The sequence below is a fragment of the Pleurodeles waltl genome, chromosome 1_2 (assembly GCF_031143425.1).
Source record: "Pleurodeles waltl isolate 20211129_DDA chromosome 1_2, aPleWal1.hap1.20221129, whole genome shotgun sequence".
Lineage (NCBI taxonomy): Eukaryota > Metazoa > Chordata > Amphibia > Caudata > Salamandridae > Pleurodeles > Pleurodeles waltl.
Genome location: NC_090437.1, coordinates 517,490,090 through 517,511,833, shown reverse-complemented (window position 1 = coordinate 517,511,833; position 21,744 = coordinate 517,490,090).

Sequence of the window (21,744 nt, the reverse complement as noted above, 5' to 3'; positions counted from 1 at the left end):
GCATATCTGATTTACTAGTAAGTCCCTAGTAAAGTGCACTAGAGGTGCCCAGGGCCTGTGAATCAAATGCTACTAGTGGGCCTGCAGCACTGGTTGCGCCATCCACATTAGTAGCTCTGTAAACATGGTTCAGACCTGCCACTGCAGTGTCTGTGAGTGCAGTTTTAACTGCCAATTCGACTTGGCAAGTATACCCACTTGCCAGGCCTAAACCTTCCCTTTCTTACATGTAAGACACCCCTAAGGTAGGCCTTGGGTAGCTCCCTGGGCAGGGTGCAGTGTATATTTAAGATAGGACATATACTAATGTGTTTTATTTGTCCTGACAGTAAAATACTGCCAAATTCACTTTTCACTGTTGCAAGGCCTATCTCTCTCATAGGTTAACATGGGGGCTGCCTTTAAATGTGATTAAAGTGTAGATTCCCTTTGGTAGCAGATAGATATGTGGAGTGTGGGGCCTCTGAACTCACAATTTAAGAATACATCTTTTAGTGAAGTTGGTTTTTAGATTGTGTGTTTGAAATTGCCACTTTTAGAAAGCAGGCATTTTCTTGGTTAACCCATTCTGTGACTCTGCTTGTTTGTGGATTCCCTGTCTGGGTCAGTTTGACAGTTGGGCTGTTTGCACCTCTCCTCTAGACAGTGATACAAAGGGAGCTGGGGTGTAGCCTGCATATCCTGATGAGCCATTCGGGTTGAGGGGAGGGGAGGAGTGGTCACTTACACCTGAAAGGGCTGTGCCTGCCCTCACACAATGCCATCTCCAACCCCCTTGTGTGTGTCTGGGGCATGGCCTGGGCAAGGCAGGATCTTGAAAACAACAGAGACTTCTCTTTGAAGTAGGCCTACTTCAAAGGCAGAAAGGGGTCTATGAGGAGCACCCAAAACCCCTGCAAATCAGATTACTTCTGAAACCAAGAGTAACCTCTGCCAAGGAGAAGAGCTGGAGAAGGTAGAGGAGAAGTACTGCCCCTTTGCCTGCGATTGTACTTTGCTGGGTTGGCCTCCAGTTGCTGTTTCTACCTGAGAGAGGACAAAGACTGACTTTTGTGTAACTTCCCACTGGTGAAGAATCTCCAAGGGCTTGAATTGAGCTTGCCTCCTGTTGTTGAAGTCTCAGGGACAACAAACACTTCGCTCTGCCAGCACTTGGGCTTTCTGCTGGGAGTCCTGACTGCCAAGTGGTGCCCTAACCTGTCTTTGGGCCCTTGAAAGGTGCAGCTGGTGGAAAAGGACAGATATCCATGCAGAGACCTCCGTGCTGGGAAACTTTCTACACAGCACCCGCTTTGTGGCTGAAAAACGACGCGCTGCTGGCCTCATGGCTAAAATCGAACCTCCACCTGCAACGCGGCTGGGAGTTCGACACAACGTGGCTGGGGAAACAATGCACAACACCCACAGTGGCTACTGTTAACGATGCAAGCTCCACACAGCATGGTTTCTTGACACTGTGTGACCAGATGTGACACAACATCGCTGGGTGTGGAAAATCAACGCAAAGCTTACCCGGACCCGAGGTGCCTGTCAGAATCTAAGCATCGCTCTATTGCGGAGAAAAAAAACGACACACACCGACCCGACTGGAGAAGGAACGACACATGGGGTCTCATTATGACCCTGGCGGGCGGCGGAGGCCGCCCGCCAGGATCCCGCCCTCCAAATTACCGCGCCGCGGTCAAAAGACCGCGGCGGGTATTACGAGTTTTCCCCTGGGCTGGCGGGCGGTTCCAGTTAAACCGCCCGCCAGCCCAGGGGAAAACGACCTTCCCACGAGGATGCCGGCTCGCAATCGAGCCGGCGGAGTGGGAAGGTGCGACGGGTGCTACTGCACCCGTCGCGTATTTCACTGTCTGCAAGGCAGACAGTGAAATACATTTTGGGGCCCTCTTACGGGGGCCCCTGCCGTGCCCATGCCATTGGCATGGGCACGACAGGGGCCCCCAGGGGCCCCGCGACCCCCCCTACCGCCATCCTGTTCATGGCGGCTTTCCCGCCATGAACTGGATGGCGGTAGGGGGGGTCAGAATCCTCATGGCTGCGGAGCGCGCTCCGCAGCCATGGAGGATTCCAATGAGCAGCGGAAAGTCAGCGGGAGACCGCTGACTTTCCGCTTCTGACCGCGGCTGAACCGCCGCGGTCAGAATGCTCATTGGAGCACCGCCAGCCTGTCGGCGGTGCTCCCGTGGTCGGTGGCCCTGGCGGCCACCGGCCGCCAGGGTCAGAATGACCCTCATGGTCTTGCTTGTGAGTGAGAAATCGACGCATCGTTATTTTGACGCAGCCCATGTACTTTTGAATGCGAACAAAGTTCTCACTGTTTTCCAAAGGATTTAAGACACTTTTTGCTTTTTAAATTAATACCTTGACTTGTGTATGTTGAATTTTGTAGTGTTTTTACTGAGTTACTGTGTGTGTTGGTACAAATACTTTACACATTGCTTCTGAAGTTAAGCCTGCCTGCTTGTGCCAAGCTGCCAAGGGGGTGAGCGGGGTTAACTGAGGATGATTCTCCTTACCCTGACTAGAAGGAGGGTCCTTGCTTTGGCAGGGGGTAACCCGACTGCCAATCAAAAACTCCATTTCTAACAATCCCTTTATGTAATACATGTCCTACTAGTGATAAACAGCCTATGTAGTTTCTCACTACTGTGAGTGCTACCCCTCTCATAGGATTGTACTGGAAAATGCCCTAACAATTGTGTAAGTGGTATTGTGTAATCTATGAGGGGTAGTGCAGGCATGTTTGGTATGGTTGTAATGGTAGTGAGAAATGCTGCTTACTGGTGTAGGAGGACTTGTTACTACCATTGTAGAAATGCCACTTTTAGAAAGAGAGCATTTCTCTGTGCTTATGACTCTGGTGTTTTGTAGCTTGACTGCAATCTATGTCTAGGGTAGAGTGACAGCTGGGCTTTGTGCATACTTCTCAGATAGCCTGTACACAGGGAGGGTGGAGGTGTCACAAAATTGCATCTGCATACTGATAGGTCTTCCTGGGCTGAGAGAAGTACAGGTGGGGTACACCTGCATCTATAAAGGCTGTGCCCTGACCTCCCACAAAGGGCTTGTTTACCACCTGCTGATGTCCGGAGTCAGTGCTGGAGGAGAAAGGGGACATTCCTGGAACCTATTAACGCTGGTTGGATCCCCTTCTCCCCCTTTTGTGGAGGCTGCACAAAATGACTATAAGGACAGAGGGTTTCCCCCCACATTTGTAGAGTACTTTTGGGACTGGAACCGAACCCTTGTCGGAAGGACTGCTGGACTCCATAGAGGACTCAACTGGACTGCTCTGCTGTGTGTTGCCCTGCTGCCTGGGGCCTGCTGGGTGCCACAAAGGGCTCACATGGATTGCTTTTCTGCTTGTTGCCCTGCTCCCAGCCTGCTTCCTGACCCTGTTCTGCTAAGAGGACTGTTTTGCAGGCAGAACCAACATTTAGGCCCCCTGCACCGCTTTGTGCTGGCCTCCTGCACATATGAACCCCAAGGGCTCTCCTGGGACTTGTGGCAACCCAGAATTGGCCACGGAATCATAAGATTGGCCTTCACAGCCTCTGCACTGAGCACACGGTGTGCTACCCTTTACTCTCACTAATCACTTGTGGTAAGCGTGGCGCCTCTCTCCCTGGGAAGGATTCACATGAAGAGCAGTTGTGCCTCACTATAAGCAGGGATCCCTGTGCATGCCACCTCAGCATGCGTGGTGAGCCCTGCTAATGACTTTGCCCTGGAGCGGTGTTACTCCCAAGAAATCGGGCCAGAGTCCCCCGCCTTCACAGACACACCGGGAGGAGCACAGGCGGCTCACTGAGATGATTGCAGGAAGAGTGTCTGCCTCCTCCCCGGCACTCGAATCAGTGTTGGGGAGAGATGCCCATACCACCTAGAGTATGAGCGCTACATACTTTGTCACGCAGCCGCTCCCAATAGTCCGGGCAGCCTGACCATTGGCAGCTTTTATCTTTCTTTTATCCCCTGCACAGGATCCAGGGTGGCTCTCAGGAGAGTGGAGAGGGAGGCTGCAGGGGTGTAGTGATGGTGGGGAGGACCACGGAATGCCTCTTGATGAGAGTCCACAGCGGCTGCAACGGCCTTTCCTCACTTTATGTGGGGGACCCAGCAAGGTCTCCTGGCCGATGTAGTAGGTGCGTAGCCCCCCACCATATCTCCTATGACATACCTTTTTGGGGCATTTTTCAGGGCGACTCGCAGGATATGAAGGGAATCCTCAATGGAGGTCCTGCCTTCGGCCAAGCCTTATCTCTACCGTAATTACAGTGATAGGAGTGCCGGAGCTCCTGTGCTGGGGCAATGCCTCATTCCACTTACTGTATAACCTCTAATGGGAGCCCAGGGCCCTAAGCCAATACTTCTCGGGTGGCAGATGACCCACTCCTTTTCTTTATTACAGGCTGCAGTGTGGTCTTCATGGGAAAGGCCTTCCTGATGATGTCTTGGCATTCATGACCTGATGTTTTACTCCTGGCAGGTGCATTGCGGGCATCTGACATGTGCCAGATGAGAGTGTGACATTTCCATGTACATTCATGATGGAGTCTTGGCATCTCTGATAATGTATTTATTGCACGATGTGCCTTGTTGGTAACAGTGATGATCTGTGTCAGGGAGAGTATTGTTCTATGACCTATGTCATAGGGAGATGTTTCCTTTTTATCGGCTCGCCAGAGAATGTTTCAGTCTATGTGCATTCATGAGGGTGCCTTGGCAGCTCTGATATTATGTTTATTCAACATGTGCCTTTCGGTGGTAAATGCAACCTGACTACTACTTGTGTTGCAGAAGACCAATTACCTATATATGTTTACCTAACTACTGCTTGCTTTTGCCGAGTACTAGTAACCTGTGGAATGTTCTGACAACTGCTTGGTGAGGCAGGGTATTACTAATATGTGTCGTGTTTGGTCTAATTATGTTTTCATGCAATACAATTTAATTTTAATGCCATTTTGAGCTGGCAAATTAAACCTTTTGTCAGGCCCAAATCTTCCCTTTTGATACATACAAGTCATTCCTAGCATAGGCCCTGGACAGCCCAGAGGACAGACCACAATGTATTAAAAAGTTGGGCGTGTACTTTTAAGTTTACCATGTCTTGGTAGTGAAAAATCCTTTAAAATTCTTACATTGGTTTTTCATTACTGCAAGGCCTACCTCTCCAACAGAATAACACTGGGGTACTTATTACATTTTGTTTGATTTCAAAACCCTTTATTTATGCAGTTTATAACAGAACACTAGAGGATACACAAAAGGGAAAATAATTAATAAGTATTCTGCAGTACAATCAATTGCAACTCCAAGCAGTCCATCCCAAACATCTCCTGGGGTAGATGGCTTAATTTTAGACACCCTTCACTCCCCAAGTAGGGACACAAAGCCCGGCAAGTGCGGAAAGCTGGAAATAAATGTTGAAGCTGTCACCACCAACCACGGTGACACAACACATTCACGCAACTCTCCCACAAAGCCCACTCAAGGTTTAACTACTGCTCTTACAAGGAGAGGGAAGAAGAAACTCAAAAAGCAAGCCCGGAAACACAAATACCAAATGAGATCAGTCAAAAGGCTAAAATTAAATGTCACCCCTGAAGCACCAGAAGTTAGTGGCACAGCTAAGTTTTTCCCAATCTTTCAGGCATGCACAACACAAAAAGGCCCACAACAAGATCAAGTGGCAGAATTGTTGCCAGCCTCACCACAGAGGGAAGGGAAAGCCACATCCAAAACACAAACACCACAACTTGAAACACCGTGGTCATCACTACTGGCTCAACCACAAGAACATATAACAGTTGTAAAGATGGTTCCTGCTAGGGGTCAAGACGCAGCAGAAGCCACGGAGCCTAGTAGTAATATCAGAGAGCCCGGGGGCTAAAAAAGCCTCAGTGGATCACAGAACCCAAGATTCAAGGGCCTGCCTAAAAACAACCCCAGTACGGCTCTCAATAGCTTGCTCCTGCAAGGAGGGTACAAGGGATCACACTAGTCTACATAGCATACAGGAAAATCATCACGATCTATATACGGGTACAGGGAGAGCTCAACAGCTACAGCTGATAGCGTCAGCTGGCTCTAACAAGGACGGCACAAGGGAGCACACTAGTTCACATAGTACATAGGAAAACTATCAAGATCTACAAACTGGCACAAGGAGTGGAGAACAACCACAGCACAGAGTCTCAGCGGGCATCACCAGCTATGCGAGTGGCAGAGAGCTGGCCCTCCATTTAGTGGCAAACACAACTCCTCACGCCCCTTCTGGCAGGGATACCTCTCACTGGGCCAGACTGTGCCCGCTGTCAGCTGTACATGACACACCAGAACTAGTAGAGCAGGACTCCCTGGAACTTACATTCATCCCTCACTACACCTCAAAAGGCCTTATAGACATTTTAAACAGAAGGAATTTATTGCACATATTTTGTCAGGTGCCAGCTCTCAGGCACATCACCTCAGAAGACATGGACTGGGTCAGGTTTGAGTCTCCCTCCTTAAACGCAACCAGCGAGGTCACAAAAACAACCTGGAAAAGCACAGCACAGAGGGCTGCAGTTTGGGACGCAAGAGAGTCCTTTGCAGACCGGGGCATTGAACTATATATCCCCTGCTTGACAAATATCCATTCATCCTTCTAAATACTGTCCTTGGACACAGACCGAAGTCCGTCTTAAGAGGCTCAAGTGGGGGGAGAAATCACAGGACCCATACAACAGTGGTCCCGCAGACCATAACCATAGTCTGTGCACAAAACAGAAGAGAGGTTCATACAGTCACACACTCATTCCCGCAAAGCAAGAAGAGGGACTGGGTAGAAAAAAGGTGTCGGTCCTAGCACTACATTGAGCGTAGAGCACTACCCTTTGTGCTCATCCAAATTCCTGCCAATCTTGTCATGGAATGTGGTAGGCCTCAGGAGCATCGGCAGATCTAGTGAGGCAATGACCAACTTAAACTCTAACGACATCATCTGTATGCAAGAAACTTGCGCTGTGAACATTGTCCATCAAAAAGTAGATTTAATACTAATCAACTGCTACATAAACGCTCCAAAGAAATCAAAGGTATCGACAATCCCGAACTCCTGGAGACCTGGAAACTGTCATCTTCAGTCACCCCGGCCACAAAATAGTTATCCTGGGAGATTGTAACGTAAGTGTGACTAGACGCACAACTAGAGGGCCCCCTTCTAGGACAGAGACCTTCAACTACTACAAACTTTTCTGACAACTTTCAGACTATCCTCAACCCCACAGGAGCACACCAACTATCTTCTGAAAGGTTGCCCCTTTCCTCCATCGTTCAAGGGAAGCTCAACTATTGACCACATGTACCTCTCAGAAAAGCTCATGCAGAGACTTAGCCACTTTGAAGTCACTGAGAGGGCAGAGAGCGATCACCATCCCCTGAAATGTATCACTGAACTACAATCTCAGGCAGCAGAGCAGCACACAGTGGTAAGGACCTCAACGGGCACAGAGAAGTACACTTGGCAAGAAGAATCAAATGGAGACAAGAGTATTCATTCAAAATAGCCTTACGGTTAAAAACTCTGCCTCAGAGCCTAAATAGAATACCGAATGGTGGACAAAGTTGGTGAACGAGCTATTAATTCTGCTGCATGGTAATCCAATGTGTGCTCACGCACCTCACTCTGCCCAAAGAAGTACGACATTACAACTGGACAAAAAATTTCTCAAGGCAAGGCAGGCACTTCGTAGAGCTTTAAGTATGCATAGACTAAAGCCCACACAGGACACAGTGGCTCAGATAACAAAAATTAGAAGATCCCTCAAGAAACAGATATGGGAGCTCAAGGTGGCACAAGATCAGAAAGACTGGGACTCCTTATTCCAGCTCTTAAAGGACCAAAATCACACCCGTTTCTGGTGACCATATAAACAAGCTAAGGAACAGCCACCAGTCAAGGTACAATGGCGTTTCAGAGACTGCAAGGGTCTCTCACGTCACACTCTTGTACACGAACTCCGAACTAGAACCAGACTTGGCCAGCAACAGGCTGGACAAGTATCGGTGTCCACCCCCTCCACACAGCAATAGGCCACCCTCAACAGTTGAAGAACACCAAGAGAGCAAAGTAGATCAGCCAGCCTCACCTGATGAGGCAAAAGGCATTGAGTTGATTCATTTCTCCATCAGTATGACAGAGAACGCAATACAGAGGATGAGGAAAGATAGCGCCTCAGGGCCAAATGGCCTACCTGCGTCTCTGTTTAAATGCTCTCCATCGGACTGGGCAGAGAGGATGTCTCATATCTTTAACAGCGCGTATCACCTGACCACCATCCCAGAGTCATGGGGGGGTCTATACTCTGACCAATCTACAAAAAGGGGGACCGCTCAGTAACTTCAAACTATCGACTAATATCTCTCCTGGACGTGGAGGCAAAAATTTACGCACGACTGCTGTTGGGCCAACTGGAAGCCTGGGTTCAGGAGTGTCAAGTCCAGCCATTCTTCCAATCTGGCTTTAGATCTGGGGCCTCAACAGTGGACAACATCGTGGCGCCTGCATACTTGCAGCACCAAGCAGCTAACATTGATCACCGACCGCTATTCTGCTGCTTCGTTGATTACAGTGCAGCCTTCGACAGGGTAGACCGTGAAAATCTATGGAGGAAGCTGTCATCATGGGGCGTTCCCACACAACTCTTAAGAGCCATCATCTCATTGCACTCCCACAGATAGGTCCGGGTTCAAATCGGTCCAATATCATTATCACGGAAAATAGAAACCAACAGAGGCCCAAAGCAGGGCTGCGTCTTGGCCCCATATACTGTTTAATTTGTACACTGCATACTTGGAGAAACATCTGAAGGCCAGCAGACTGGTTCTATCTAAGATTGGCCCCACAAAACTCCAAATTATCCAATATGCTGATGACATTGTGATAATGGACTGCACAAAATCTGGCCTACAGCAAGCACTAAACACCCTGAACACTTTCAATAAGGCTAATCAGTTTCCAGTTAACCAGGAAAAAACAAAAGTCCTTATATTCAGAAGGTACAAGAACAAAAATACCATAACCTGGCGACTGGGGAGCCAGGTCATTCACACAGCCAGGAAATATAATTACCTGGGGGTGTGGTTCACAGAAAACAACATGGCAGGGGCACAGAAAAGTGCAATCAGACAGAAAGCTGCTGCCATCATGTTTGAAATCTCCCAACTTAGTAACCAACTTAGAAGCTCTTCGGCTGCCCCAATACTGAGGGTAATAAAGACAACCCTACTTCCTGTCCTACGATATGGCTACCTGGCATTTCCTGGGTCTTTTAAACCCACCGCAGAATAAGTTCATTGCAGAGCATATTTAAAAATACTCCAACAACCAAAGTGCACCTGTCGCTCCTGGCTCAGATTGAAAATGGGCCTAGTGTCACAACAGATAGATTGTCAAGCTGCTATTCTGAAATATTATCAGGCTCATGAAGGCCAACTTGCTCACTTTAGAACACCACCTGAGAATGATTTTTGAAAAGCCCGGCAATCAGGGGTTCACACAGATAAGCAAAGCACAGAAGACCTTCAAAACAGGTGACTGCATTCAGCTGGCAGACACAGTGGCATTCAGTGCTTGGAAAACATCAATCAACAGAAGAGCCATGAAACTCTCAAGGGAGTTTGATATTCTGTCAGTCAAATCACCATCAACAGTGCCAGTGTTAAACCACTCTTATTTGATCGGAGCCCCTCAACCATACCTTCTAGAAACAATAAATGCAGGAACTCGTCACCAGGTTTTGTACATGCGAACATTAGTCCTGCCAATTAAGGACTTTAATCCTTCCTGGCCTCCACATAGGTACAAAAGAGCCTGCATGCTCTGCTTCTACCATCAAGAAAGTTGTCTACACCCTCTGTGCTGCCATCCCAAACTAGCAGCCAAAAGAAGATAGTTAATAATTCCAGTGGCTTTGGTTCTGGGGGGGCGGACTTGCATGGAAACATCCAATCTCTGCTTTTCACACTTGGCTGCCTCGGCCTTGGCAAGATGTGCAAAATATGTGACATTTCTCAGGCAGCTGCTAGCCCAGTCAGTGGGGGGGAACACGTGAGGCGCATGAGGGGCCAAATGCACTGAAGCGCACCTTGCTGAAAACTGAGATAACACTAACCCTTTCTTAACAGCTTTTTTGTTTTCCTTATTATCAAATTTTAATCCAGAAAGTATTCACTGTACTCTCTTGTAATGGTTTTAATTAACTGAACAATAAAATTTACATTGACCTACTGGAGTACAAGGTAGTCGTGAATTAATTAAGACTTGTCTCATGTCTGTCCTACACAATTAACAGATTATCCAGTAGTTGGACAGCCAATGCGTGGGGTCAGGGTAATTTATGTAGAAGTTCAATGGATACCAAACAAAATAAAATAAAATAATACAAATTAATAACAATAATAATAATAATAATAATAATAATAATAATAATAACAACAACAACAAAACAACAATAATAATAATATTAATAATAATAATAATAATAATAAATAAATAAAAAATAAAAAATGACATGTCCTAATAGTAAAACACTCCTAAATTATTTTACACTACTGCAAGCCCTTCCTCTGTTATTGGATAACATTGGACTTACCTGATTACATTTTATGGGTGGAATTTTGTCACGGCCCTCATTGCCCCCATGGCACTCCCCATTCCCTAAGACATTCATGGTGCATAGTAGAGAAATTCTGGTGTTGCAGCACAAGATGCATGCCAATGCAGTGTATGTTGAATTGATAGAGACACTTTGAGGCTTAACATGATAGAAACACTTATGATTGCTAATTTATTATGCCATGCCAAGTGATAGATACACATCTGATTCCCATGAGATAGCGACAATAATGGCATACCGTAGGTTCAGGAGACTCAGGGCCTGATTCTAAGCTTGGCGGGCGGCGGGAGCCGCCCGCCAAGCGGGAACCGCCAGAAGACCGTACCGCGGTCAAAAGACCGCGGCGGTCATTCTGGGTTTCCCACTGGGCTGGCGGGCGACCGCCAAAAGTCCGTCCGCCAGCCCAGTGGGAAACACCCTTCCCACGAGGAAGCCGGCTCCGAATGGAGCTGGCGGAGTGGGAAGGTGCGACGGGTGCAGTTGCACCCGTCGCGAATTTCAGTGTCTGCAAAGCAGACACTGAAATTCTTTGTGGGGCCCTCTTACGGGGGCCCCTGCAGTGCCCATGCCATTGGCATGGGCACTGCAGGGGCCCCCAGGGGCCCCACGACACCCCATACCGCCATCCTGTTCCTGGCGGGCGACCCGCCAGGAACAGGATGGCGGTATGGGGTGTCAGAATCCCCATGGCGGCGCAGCAAGCTGCGCCGCCATGGCGGATTCCCATGGGCAGCGGAAAGTCGGCGGTACACCGCCGGCTTTCCGCTTCTGGCTGCGGCTGTACCGCCGCGGTCAGAATGCCCGGCGGAGCACCGCCAGCCTGTTGGCGGTGCTACCGCCGACCCCGGCCCTGGCGGTATTTACCACCAGGGTCAGAATGACCCCCTCTGTGTTGTTAAGGTTAAGCCCATCTTGATCTGAGATACACACACACACAAGTGTAATCGCACAACTGTATATTTCTTGTTTATTCCCCACAGAATGAAACTGTCCACATCCAGTTGACAGAATGCAGCATTGCGTAATACTGTGAGAACAGTCTAGATCTCTGCTGCCTTCTTGGGTGTAGCGGCCATATAAGTAGCTGCCCCACCCCTTGCCAACCGCCTGCAATTGCAGTTCTTGAACGAAGCGGCAGCAATTGTTCCCGTCTGCAATGGGGCGCTAGTGTATTCCAGGGCATGCCTGGTTGCAGCACAGAGCCCCGGTAAGAGGCAGATAACTTTATTGTTGTGAAATCATATTCCAGATCTGATAAACAGTGTATGAAACTGTAGTGAATCACAGGAGTGTGGCTCAAGTTCAAGTCTGGCAAACAGTGTGTAATCCAGTAGGGAGTCACAGGAGTGTATTTAATTTAAGAAACTCATGAACAATGTGCAATGCAATAATCTAACAAACAATGTATAACTCAGTAGTGAGTCACTGAGGGAAAGTGGTCATTCGAAAGGGACTCAAGCAGTAACAAAGAGCCTTTTGTCTATGAAAGGTATTTTGCATGTTATTTTCATTGATATAACTCCCAAGTGAGTATTAAGGTTTCACTACCTCAAGGTCCCGAGTACCGAGAACCAAAGACCTAAGTTAAAGTACTTCTGAGTTCAGAGTAATGCAAGACATTGATCTCTAACTCTGAGACTTGTGGCATAGAGCAGATTCTTTCATATCTGTGACTAATATAATAAGGTTGATTCATTGCAGATTTCTCCACAAGTAAGAAACACCTTTGTATGTGTCAGTTACTATGTGCGATCCATAAGAAGATAGTAACCTGTGTCCAGCACAAGACGGATATATAGTAAACCTGAATCCTCATCTCATTCCAGGTCTCCCTCCCCAAAGTACCATCCCGTTGTAACTTTCAGAGTTGGTGGTGCTGGTGGGCGAGAATATTGAGACTACTGCGCCGGAGGAACCAACTCTCTTGACAAATTTCCAAATGGGAAGAGGTAACCAGTTCATGTTTGTTGTCTTTGGACTTATAATGAAAAATCCTAACTTATGGTGAAGTCAGATTTGTATTACAATTTTGAAAATGACATTTTCAGAAGTTGCCATTTTCCTGCCTTAGCCAGTCAGTGCCAGTCTCCATGCCACATGACTTGGTGTACCTGACAGTTGGGCTTGTGTATTCGTTCTAGACATCCACACACAATAAAGAGAATAGGTGTTCCTGGGTGGGCCATCACTTGCAGGATGGAAGGGCAGAGCTGGGCAAAGCTCTACTTACACTTGAATAGACTTTGGCCTGCCTCCACACAAAGGGCTGCATATCCCCTGTAGTTAGTCTAGTGTCAGTGCAGGGGAGGCAGGAAATCTGCACACTTCAATGGAAAACCTCTAGAAGCTGCTCCCACTTCAAAGGAGGCACCTGGTATAAATATTGGGCCTCAAATACCAACTCTTCAGTACACTTCAGTGCCTGTGGAAATTCTACCAGGAAGAAGGACCGCTGTGTTGATTAAATGACTGCCACTCTGCTGTCCTGCTGGACTATTGCCTTGCTAGACTACTGCCTCACAGCCCTCCTGCCTGAGTCAGAGGGATTGGACCGGCACCTAAACACAGGACTCCCAGATTGACTTCAAGGGCTAGCCTGTTGGCCTCCTGTTTAGAGCCAAAGGGACATAACTGGCTCTGGTGCAGCTAGTGAAAGCCCCTCACTTCCAAGTGGTGCTCCTCAGGTCCTGGGCCCAAGTTATGGTTTTAGAGAGGCTGAATTGAAGTTTTTAGGCCCTTTGTGACTGTTGGTGCCAAATCCTTGTCATTCACACAACCAGCCAAGGCAAAATTCTGGCAATCCAAATCTTCATGCTACAGCATCGACCGCTCGCGGGGAGTGCCACCGCAAAGCTATGGCCCATTCATTTGCAATGTCAGCAGGATCTTCACACCACATTGACAACCATTTGCCATGCCAGGCCCGCTCTTCAAGCTACATCGGTGACCATCTGCACTGCATTTCTGCTCCTAGCGGCCCCCTACACCGCAAACAGGGCTCTTTGTGCTGGACTGAGAAGGTAACTTTTTAACTGGACTGTAGGAAGCTGGGTTTTTGGTTGTGGTACCCCTCACTTTTTGCCTGGTTTTTGATGCAACTTTGAATGAAGTGACTGTTCCCAGTGCCAGTGTCCCTTCCCCAAAACAAGACACCTCGTCACTTGATCCACAATTGACCGGGCCCTTTAGCACCTCTGTAAGTCCCTAGTAAATGCATGGGTACTGAAGAGGGCCCCTAAGAGCAACAGCACAACTTGTGCCACTCTAAAGGACCCAAGGCCAACCTTATTCAGACTGCTATTGCAGGCTGCATAACAAGGTGCTCCCAAAAAGTGAAAATATGCATGTCACCTAAAGAACAGTCTGTAATATTTGTAAGTCACCCCTACAGCAGACTTTACAGCCCTAAGGCAGGGTGCATTATATTACATGTGTAGGAATATCTGCAAGAGCAGATATACACCCTTCTATGTTTTTTTGCAGTGAAGCCATTTTAAATACATGTGCTGGACACTGGTCAATACAAGTTCCCAGGCTACGTGATGGCTTCCCCAATGAGGGAAGCCATCATGTTTGGTTTCAAACATCTCGCATTAATCATTCCTTACTGATTCCAGTGATGGATGTATTAATACAAGCACCCAGAAGGCACCTTATAAATTTCCTCTGAAAACTTTCCAACCGCTGGTGAGCTCACTGACCAGTTCTGGCCAGTCTGTCACCAACAGAAGAGAATATGACCCCCCCAGGGTGAGAACCTTCACTCTCTTGAGGTCAGAAACAAAAGCCTGTCTGGGCTGGAATGTGGAACACCCCTCTCCACAGGATGACCTGCATTCCAAAGCAGAGAGCTTTAAAGAAGCACAACGCCTTTGGTATTCAGATCTGGCCTCTCTCAAAGGTAGATGCAAACAATCCCATCCCAGGGCCCATCTGGCACCTGAACAGGAAGGAAAATTAGCTATGCTGGAGGTGTGTCACGTTTCCAGACTGGGAACATCCTGAGGGTAACCAGCCGCGAGTGGACACAACTTAGGAAATTCTGCCATCTTGTGTGTGGTGGAATTTAGGAACTGTGGACAAGGTGATGCCCACTTCCTACAGAAAGTGGTCATCCAGGGGGTGTAGTGACCCAAAGAGTGTTGGCTACTACCCTTCACTCTGCCAAATGCCACCTAAATTGAGTGTTTAGGGGACCCCTTGATACCAGGACCTCAGATATTTGCTGGACACAAAAGAAGGAGTGGACAAGGAGCCTGCTGAACCCAAGAACTGAGGAGAATGACTGACTTGGCGCTAGCACTGCTGGCCTGCTTGTAGCACCCACCCTCGAGGAGAAACTGACCTGTCCTACCACTTCAGCCTCTAAGAAACTGGGAGAGCTGTCAGTGATTTGCAAACCACCAGGAAGAACTCCCTTGGAGTAGAGAAGCTTCTCCCCTGTATCTGCAGGCACCCAAGAAAGAACTGTGAGGACCAGGACTGCTTGAAACTCAATTTCAGACATCACAAGTGCACCCAAATCGTCTAGCCTGTGTTGAAGTAGACCAGTTGTGTTAGCGTGGTCCCCAGGCCTCCCCCCGAGACAAGGTCTACCTTGAGTGCAACCACTGTGGACTTCATGATGGTGTCTGCAACCTGTTACTGCAGACCCCCCTGCAACCACGAGTGACAGGAGACAAAGACCCGACACCTCAGGACACTTCTGCACCTGTCTGCCCCAGAGCAGGAGAAGAGAACCAAAGGTGCTAGAAAGACCTTCCAGTCCATCCCTGCAGTGACTTTGTAACACGACCATTCTTCAATGAAGTGAATGGGACATGCGATGCCGTATCCTCCCTCTGCACCTGGATGCCTCAGAGTCTCATGAGGTGACCTTTTAGTGTGGCCTTGGACCGTGCCTCCTACTCACCTTAAGTCTCGGAGAACAGTCCCGTAAGTCACTGTGTAGTATCCAAATGCAGTACATGTTTTTCCTCCATAGGATAACATTGCCAAACCTAAAACTTGCACTGTGAATTTTTAAAAACTCAAAAAATCTATATCTCAAAAAGTACTCACCTGATTCTGGTGATATTGGTATCAAAGTTTATATAAAAGTATGTTTTTTTTTATTTGCGTGTGTGTCTCACTTACTGCATGAGTGTGTGCCTTACATGCTTAGCACTACCCTCTGATATGCCTAACTGCTCGACCACACTACCCAAAAAGAGAGCACTTAAAATGTTGTTTGTGCCTCTGTGGCACATCTGGAGATTGCTTGGACTATCTGCACAGTGGACCCCTACATTGGATCACTGCAAAGCATGCTAGCTTCCTACAGGGCCTAACCTGATTGCAGTATCTGACCCACGTTCCTTTGCGGTTGACCTTGAACCTGTGACTTTCTCCTGGTCTCGTACAGCCAGATAGCTGCAAGTGGCATTTTGGGCTTTTTGGTGCTATTTTCACTTTCATCTACAGAATTGCATATCTGGGGTACTACTGATTGGATGTTTCAAATTATGGTCTTGATTTATTTATTACATTTTCCTCTATTTTTCTAAATTGGCGTGGGATTTTTTTTCAGCTGTGTTTTCACTATATTACTGTTTGAAGTGGTGCATAAATACACGTTCCTTCTCAAATAAGCCTGTCTGCTGTGTGTTAAGCTGCCAGATGGTTGAGCACAGATGAATTTGCTTTGCTTGTGTTTTACCCTGAAAAGGAGTGTAGTTGCTGCTCGAATAGGATACTACACCCTACCCCATCCCCCACCCCCGCACTCCAACCAGTAACCTAAGCAAAGTCAGAAGCCTAAGAGAGAGTGTATTGGTATACATAACTGAATGGTGCAAATGTGGCAGCTGCAGTGTGCAGAGGAAGGTTGGTACTCCTGGTTGTAGGAAGAATTTAGCGAACAACATGTCTTAGATATCTAAGGATGGGCAACGTGTATTCCATCTAGTTAAAATTCACTCTCGAAAGAAAGCGGGGGTTGACCCAAAATGCCGCTCCACCTGCAGAACATATCACACGAAGTTACACAAAAAGTTTCAATTAAATAGCTTGAAATAGCGGCTTTCTGGTCAGTTCTATTTCTTAACAAATGCACGCGACTTCACTCTGCCACGTCAATGGATGCACACGTTCATTTATTTTTTAAACTGTAATTTCCCGTTCACACGTGAAGTTGTGTATACTTATTCAACAATATCAATATCTTTGGTTAGACGTCCATACGATATGTGTTTACATTGCAGCACACATTTTCCAGCAGGCCACACAAACGTACTGATATCTGTTTGGAAGAGTATTCAGCAAAGAGGTTATATTGTTTTTTTTCGCTGCCATTTTGTATGTAAATAAGGCTGTGTTAACATTGAACAGCTTGTTATGTTTTTGTGGGGACTATAAATAGTCCAAACCGTCACACAAGCTGCACTGCTCTAAGTAAACAGAATAGTTTATTTAAGCAGAACATTTCCTTCTTAAAATAGACAGTTTATTCATCATCCACGCCAGTGTCCTTCTACACAAGCATTGCCAAAGCCAATCTCTCTGTTTTTTGTATGTTGAAAAGATGTTCACAGTACCACATCTCACGCAGTATTTCAGAAATATCTCAGGACCCTTTTAATCCCGCTGAAACATGTTTTAAACACCCATTGAAGCTATGTTTTTCGTGGTTATTCTCTAAATAGCTGAATATACTATGAATGTTGTCAAAATGGCAGGCAGCTATTTACAGAACCAGACGTCTGCAATATTTCCCAGGCGTAGTCTACATCAGAACCTAATTCAAACTGGAGAAGCCGAAGTATGAATGGCATTGGTACTGAGAGCATTTATTTAGGCTGCAGAGATAAGACATAAGTTTCCTGTCCGGTGTTCTTTCCAGTTTAGCTTCTGATATGTGCTATTTTAAACTGAACTTCAAAATACATTCTTTTGTACTTGTTTAAGAAAAGGTCTGATCAGCAATAGCACCAGGACTGTAACCTTTTCTTATCAGGCATTTCCCCAGTGGGCTGAAGCCCCTGGTGGCAGGTGTTTGGTGCTTCAGTCAAGTTCTCCAACTTCCTTACAGCAGCCACGTGCGTGGGAGGAGGGTTCTTCTTGAGAGAGATATCAGAAAGGGAGATAAGAAAGATGAGAGAGCGAGGAGAAAAGGAGTGTAACAGGTTGTGAAATGACAGAGCAAGGGACCTAGGACCCTACAAGAGTATCTGGACACCACCTGCGCACACTGCAAGGGAGAGGTCGGAAGTGGTGGGGAAGGGAACTGGAAGGGAGCAGTGTGGGGAACCCACATAGAGCGAGGGGACCACTAGGGAAGGAGGGGGACCTGACTGCTCTCCAGAACAGCATTTGCAACCCTAATGAAGGAAGCCAAGGTAATCTACCTATCTTCTTTGTGTCTCCTTTCTAAGTGATCCTTGACATAACAGGGAGAGAGGTTGGTGTGAACATTTTTGCCAGGGCTGCTTTTGGTTCCCTTCCCGGCACTGATCAGCGAGAGCATCTTTTCCATTTTGATGGGCAGTGCTCTATTTCTGTCTAAAGGAGTCTGTCATTCTAAATGTTTGCAAAGTTGATCACATCCTTAAAGGCCATTTTATATGATCTTATCTGTTTGGACAATAGCACGTATTCAAAACAGCATCATGCATAATTATTTGGTGTAAGCTGTTGAAAGGAAGCACAATTTTGTAAATATAGATGGTAAATGTAAAATGAATTACAGACACCCATCATTACACGGGTGTAAGGCATGCTCAATGTTCTCCATCTTCCACCAATAAAAGACATACTGTTTTTGCATGCTTGGCATGCTTGGTCTTAACCCTTTCCCACATGGGTTTTTCCCTGTGGGCATAGACCGCTAAGTCCATGTTCCCTGGCAAGGCATAGTTTGTGGTCCTTTTCCCAGCCAGGTTTGGATTGCCTCCTTGCCTAAACTTAAGACCCAACACACCCCCGACAGGCCCTGTGGCTGAACCAGCACTACCATTTGAGGGAAGAAAAGAAATTAGAATAATCATCAGCAAGCAGTTGCGAGTAAACAAGCATATGTAGATGGTAGTTAATGCTCTCCAAATGCTACTGCTTTAGCTACCCATACACCCCACATTTTCTTTAATACAGTGGGTCTCCTCTCTGAAATTATTAATGTCCTTTGTGACTCCTACTTGCTTTGTCTAATGGCTTACTGCCTTGACTCAAAGAATAGTGTACTCATTGTGCAAAAGAAAATCCCATACACTCAATCAATGTTATTATCTTTCACTCATAGCATTTTTTCCACAACACGGGGATGCCTGACACACCTTGCTGCCATCTCAACCAACTATTTATTGCATGTTCTGAAACAAGTAAGATCTATAGACCTCGTGGAACTATATTTGCTGAGCTGCATATTATTAATCAGTGTAGCAGTAATTAGATATAATAATTTTGTAATTCAGCACATTGTTTCCTAAATTATATTATTCTTGGTATTAATCTTCAGAGATTTGAAAATTAACACCCTTCTTTGAACATCTGAACTTATGTACCCACACCATTTTAAAATTCCACTTTCAGAAAGTGAAATTAGTCACATTGAAATTCATTTTTAGGTGGACTGTAAGCATACTGCCTCTTGTATTCTTTTTAAGTATACTTGCTGTGGGCTTAAAGCCATTTGATGCGCTTGTGTCATTTTAAAATCTTTCCTCGTTTGTGGTCAGTGATGGCTGTTAGTCCCTCCTTTGTCTCTCTGAGAGCAGGGATCAGCTACTGTATAATTACGCATTGTGCTGTTGTGTTGTTTATCTGTTCTTTAGGTGACTTTTTTTTTCTTTGTTTCCTGCTTGTGTTTGGTGAAGCTTCACTTTTCATTTGCAGAGCATTCTTGCTCTCAGCTAACCTTCTCTATTAGTGTGTGCTTTTTCTAGGATGTTCTTACTATTTTTTTTTTTTTTAGCCAGCATATTACTCATCTCCCCTCCCTCATAACTTGAATGCATAGTGTAAAATGTTTCATAAAACGGGCAGCAGCACAGGACAAGTGCATTCACCTAAAACTTGCGGAGCCCTGCATCTGGAGTCTCTCTTACCCAGGCCCCCTTCCTGCCAGCCCTCACAACATCCACATAGCTTAGCTCCCTCTTCAGGGCCATAAATCGACCCAGGCTGCTTATTTGCTTTCACGTCCTAGGAAACACATCATTCACTGCTGAATTATATTTCACTCCATCATTTAAGTTAACTCATGATAACATGGCACCTACATTTACAGCTCCAGTTGGAATTTGTTTGGAGATATTGGCAGTTTGGAGAGGAAAAAAATAACAAAATACTCTGAAACTAGGGGCAAGTCAGTTATCGGGAGATACAGGAGACTGCTCCACTGGAGGTACAGAAAATGAGAGACATTGTTCGTTTTTTTTTGTTAGGTCTGAGAACTTTCAGGCCCTTTTTTAATTAGTGTGCTTGTTTTTGCGTTCTTTTTTAGATCATAGGCATGTCCAATTAATCAGAATCGAAGTCACCATCCATTATGCATAACTATGAATACATTTACATTATGCTTTCAGCCTTTCGAGGGTTTGGATAGAAGCACTTCTGAGGTGCATTTGAGTTCAATGCAGGCCAAACTACACGTGCTAATAGGCCAAAAATATCATTAAGGCATGTTGAAGAGTATTATAAAATAAAACATTGTCATGACCAGATTGATGGCCCACACGGACCAGCCCAATTATATCTTTAAGTGACGGATACAGCTTTTCCCATTATTTCTGCTAACTGAAACCCTATGTATTTATCCTACTACTCAGATGAAGAGCTCAGTGACATGTCACAGCTCTGTGTCCGCAATCGTTCATGATAACACCTTTAAATAGAGAGCTTGCTCCCAGAGAGTCTGCTGTTTCGTAGCACTGTACAAAGCTGGGGTTGTATTGGCGAGGTAAATGATGGTTGGTTGACCTCACAAGGATGATAGTTTATGTCAGCTATTTCAGGATTAATATCTGTGAACGACACAACACGTGTTCCAAATTGAATGTTTAACTCCTTTTGTTACCCTTGTATTTATTCATATACCAAGTGGTGTCAAAGCGTGCCGACAAAGTAGTATGCTTGCTGGACTCCCTTTCCATACAGGAACATTCCAAGTAGCAGTGGGCAAAAAACGATTTCGTCTAGAGAACCCATGGTGACGCACTGAGAAATCCCCTTGATGGATTGCACTATATCCTGACGTACACTGGATTAAGAAACTTGATGTGGCTTAGTCATCAGTCACGCATTTTCTGGGGGTGATATGTACCTGTTTTCTGCCATTCACAATGAAAGGCTGGCTTGTGTCAGCCGTTACCGATGGTGACTCAACGTCAATGAACAGAGGTTGTAGTACAGTGTATCCAGAAATGATTGGTCTAATATTGCAGATGTTGACAAGATAGGTGCAAATCGAACATTTTTCATGTGGCTTCACATACATGTTGTATGCGGGTACTGGAAATAATAAACCCCTTTGTACCCTTTCTCGGGTTTGCTTTGCCTGGCAACAGATCTCAAAACAATCTTAGACTGTAATGCTTCCATGGCACTGGTAAGGCTCCACCACCATTGGAGGCCCAACCTGTTGAGCTGAATTTATTTTGGGAAAAGCCAGTAGGTCTTTCCTTTAATATGCAGGTGCACATTTACTGACTTTTCTAGTGCTTGTTTGCTTTTGACTTACTGTATGGCCAAAGCATTAAAAAAATGAACCTCCTCCCACGTGCAATTGTGCAGATTTGCAAGTGATCATCTTGAAGTAGGTTTTTGTAAACCCATACTTGCAAGATGGCCACCGTGCATGAGCATACACGCAGAAGCGACCACATTCCAATGATTTTTGTTATAGTATGACAAAGACTATTCTAGAATGACCCCATGTGCCTCTATGTTTAAGAGCGTAGTGTTATGCAGTTGTAATACACTACAGGATGGGGTACTGTGCTATGTTTTAGCATTGGGTTGGGCAGTGTTCCTTATCTGTACATGAGACCGTGTACTGCATTTGTAAATAGGAGCTAGCTGTCTGCAGGTGTATATGAAA